Source organism: Vanessa atalanta, chromosome 11 (genome assembly GCF_905147765.1).
Source record: "Vanessa atalanta chromosome 11, ilVanAtal1.2, whole genome shotgun sequence".
NCBI classification, from domain to species: Eukaryota; Metazoa; Arthropoda; class Insecta; order Lepidoptera; family Nymphalidae; genus Vanessa; species Vanessa atalanta.
The window spans coordinates 2065750-2069834 of NC_061881.1; the positions used below are offsets into that span (position 1 = coordinate 2065750).

The following is a 4085-nucleotide window of genomic DNA, read 5'->3' on the forward strand; positions in this document are numbered from 1 at the left end:
GTTTCCTTCTATATATTCTATATCACAAAGTATAAATAAGGTCTCAAACATATAAAAAATTTATACAAAGACCGAACTTGTTATTTATAGAGTTATTGTTCAATATTAATATAGATTGGTTATAAGCACATAGATACATTTTAAAATATATGGCTAGTAATTTAAGAAAAAATAGGGTAGATACGAAAAGTTATCCCAAAAACAAGAATGACGTTTTATATTTATTATTTAGCTTGTTATGTATGCGACCACCCTATGGAGGTACATTAGGACATCGCGTTCGCCGAAACCACCGACGACGGCCCGATACCAGCAACCCTTGCGCAACATCACGCCGCCCAACAACGGACCACACCGATCTCTCTTTATAATTTCTGCGTCTCTTAGAATTAAGAAAAGTATTAATATCAATAATATAATAATTGGTTCTGAGGGCATTCTGTGTTACAACTTCAACACATGAAGTAGTCTAATTAAATTAATATTAGTAAAATAAGTTTGTGAATTCAAATAAATTAACTTTTAAAGTACTTTCGGTTTTTTTTAAGTCCTTCGGCTGCGAACGACGTTATTAGCTTGAAATAATACATTTCGTTTCAAGTATAATAAATACATTATTTCTTTAAAGAAGAAAGATCTTGATAGTTTTCCAAGCCTTTATTAAAGATTTCATTGTGTCGAGCTTGGCTGCAACGGAAAACATCGTAAGGAAACCCGTTATAAAATTAAAATATAAAATTCTGCTTCATGTAAATATAAAGCAGACGATGCGATTAGAAGTAAACGTCATGATAACGTTCAACGAGCAGAAGTTGCGTTCAATGTAATCCCCAGTGCTGACTTTTATATCTGGGCTCCAGATACAGTTCCTAGTTTGCGTCACGAAATTGACGAACGTGACGGCTATTCCTGCCATAGATTTTCACAGTTTTAAGAGTTAATAAAATGGTTTACTTAAGAAGATTACAATATTTAACAAGTATATTATTTTATATTGATTTCAAGAACTTATTGATTTTGTCTAAGTTCATTGATTCTATAATTGTCTCATCTCAACCCTCTTCAATGGAACAGATTGTAATCTACCATTTCCATTGCAGTTAATTCCAAAAAGTTAGTGAATATCCAGTTAATAAACCAATTTGGAGACTTGATTTCATGTTTACTTTTACGTTATGCACGAGCTGAGTGAACCGAAACGATTTGATAAGTTGACCAGTACTTTGTTATAAATATATTTTCCTTTTTATAATATTGGTAGGTTTGTAATGAGCCACCATCAACCTTCAAAAGTAAGATGTAATGTCCCTTGTGCCTTAATACTCTGGATAACTCCACTTCTCAAATGGAACACAATAATACAAAGCATTTGCTTGCCCGAAGACCGACTTGCACAAAGCCTTACCAGTTTTCATAAAGATTTGCGTGGTGGGTTTTTATATATGTACTAGGTATGTGAGTTGGATTTGATATATATATAAGTATGTAGATAGTTTTGTAGAACCCATATTCCAAATCAATAATAGTTTCAAGTATAACCGTTATGTGTTAAGGGTCGATTCAATAGCTCTTAAAAGTCCACTCGGCATTTAAATTTAAAGTTGATTGTTTAACAAGTTTATTGGTAAAAATATGAAATGTTTTGTTTTTTTAAATAATGATAAAAATATAAGTTATAATTTAATATAATCTTGTAATATTATGATTGAAAAAGCTTGTTATTAATTATGTGTATATTAATTTTGAATCAGAGTAATTTTATCAATAAACAATTTTTCCAATAGAATATTCAATATTTTTATTTTATAAAGAAATATATTAGAAGAAAAAAATACTAAGTAAAAAAAAGGATTGCATCGGCCGGGAATCGAACCCGGGCCGCCCGCGTGGCAGGCGAGCATTCTACCACTGAACCACCGATGCTTATATTAATATATCTAAACAGACAGTCTAGTTCAAAATATATATCGACTGTACTTTCTAATAAATATTTTATATCAAATATTATAGAGTTTAATTTTGCTTGTATGTATAGGATAGCCCAATCGTGCAATTACGTGAAGATTCTCTTGTTCATCTGCCGATCGAAAGGCGGCCAATGGTCATTGACCCGTACTATCTCTTAATTTAAAACAACGGCCTCTGTTTAAAAGTAATAAGCTTAATAAGTCTGATTTAGGCCATAATTAATATATGTAAATAACTATCCATGTTTTCATAATTATCAATTTGGATTTTGTATTTTTACATATTATTATTTTCAAATATCTATATAAATATATGTATATACTTACAAAATATATCGAAAAAAAATAATTAGAATGCAATTAGGAATTTTTCTATTTACCAAAATTATATTAAGTGAGGAATCCACGACTTCCTAAACCTTTTTTATATATTGTGTTGATATATATTTAAAAACGAATGGGTGTGGTAAATTATAACGCGATTTGAAATTAAATTTCATAAACGAAAGTTACATCCTGTAAATTACACTGGTGTGGTGGGCGAAAGATTACAATACTTTTGACAAGAAGACTTAGAGCATATTCCACCACGCTGTTCTTTGGTTTAAACAAATGTGCAGCAATGTGGTATATATTTCCATATTTAGAGCCACCAGTCCGTGAAGCAGTGTGTTGGGATAATCATCGTCATCATAAGGGGAAGGGTTGAATGGAGAACCACCGCTACCAATAATGTCTCGCTGTTGGGTATGGACACTGCCACAATGAGCTGCGAGAGTCTTCACATGTTGCGACTGCCTGGAAATGACGCTGCGATCTGCACGCGGCGACAAATTGACATAGTATCTCCGTCTCCTGTCTGGAACCGTCCCCACGGACCCGCCACATTCGTAACCTAATTTTAGTCGAGAATTTATTTTAATTTAAATGTAAATACCTCATCCTTCTAACATTACACGTTTGTATATTAAATATGTTATACTTGTATATGCAATTTTATTTTTACAGATTAACCTTACCCGCCTTTATTTTCAATTTATTTAATTTTACATAAAAACAAAATATAATCCTTTTGTTCCATAATTTTTATATAATGTGTGTTGTTGATTCAGTTGAACGTTGTAGCCTTTTAAACGCAATTCGTTCTCTATTACGTATGAACCATTAAACTCATTGTGTTTTCTTTGCGTGTAATTTTATAATTAAAAAAAAAAAACATTAACATTAATCTTTAAACAGTATTTTCGGTATACTATACATCAATTAATGTTTTGATTCACTTAAAGCGTTTAATAATTTTAAAGTATTTTATAAATACAGTTTCGGCTTTCAAATTAAAATTTAATAATAAAAAATTAAATATAAATTATACCCCCGATATATAATTTAGATATTACCGAGAAGATCCTGTGAGAAACGAAGTCGGTAATAAAATACAAAAAGTAAATATTTTAGTTTTAAAGTATAGTAAATCACATTGTACATATACATCTTTCCATCTTAGATAGTTTAAGTATTCCCTCAACGCAAAATCAAAGACCAGTATGCAACGGGAATAAATCTTAAAGGACGCACGTTCCAACATACTGGAAAATCCACTTAAGCTAACATCAAACGCTTTCTAAACATGCGTATTTATTGGAGCCTACTGAGTGCTTCTGCTAAATATCATTGAATCTACCTTCAATCTTACGTTTTATTTTATAGTTTAGATCGCAATTACCGATGGGATGTCTTGAGTTATCATTGTTAGGTGTTTAAGGTTTTTTGATATTTATCACGGATCTACCTACGTATTCTAATAATGGTAAAATCTGCTGAAATTAAATATGAAATCCAAATTAATCAAAATCGAAAGATTATTTATTCAAGTAGGTTCATAACAGCACTTTTGTATCGTCATGTGACGTCACCGGTTGTGTCTACCGAAAAGAACCGACAAGAAACTCAGTAGTTACTCTTTTCCACCATTTTTTCCACAATTACAGATTATGTCAGTAAAGTACACTTATTTTTTTATATATCCTGGCTAGAAATCAATAAATTCTAAGTCCACCCACCCTTTTTTATCTTGAAGACAGAGTTTTGAATTTTTTAATGAACATTTTCCTATCTCTT

General features: G+C 31.1%; 1 non-coding gene across 1 annotated transcript; it reads right to left on the reverse strand.

Annotated features, from left to right (window-relative positions):
• Positions 1-1852: 1852 nt before the first annotated feature.
• On the reverse strand, positions 1853-1923 carry Trnag-gcc. Its single transcript has one exon. It is a non-coding gene; the product is annotated as a tRNA-Gly (tRNA).
• Between the last annotated feature and the right edge of the window lie 2162 nt (positions 1924-4085).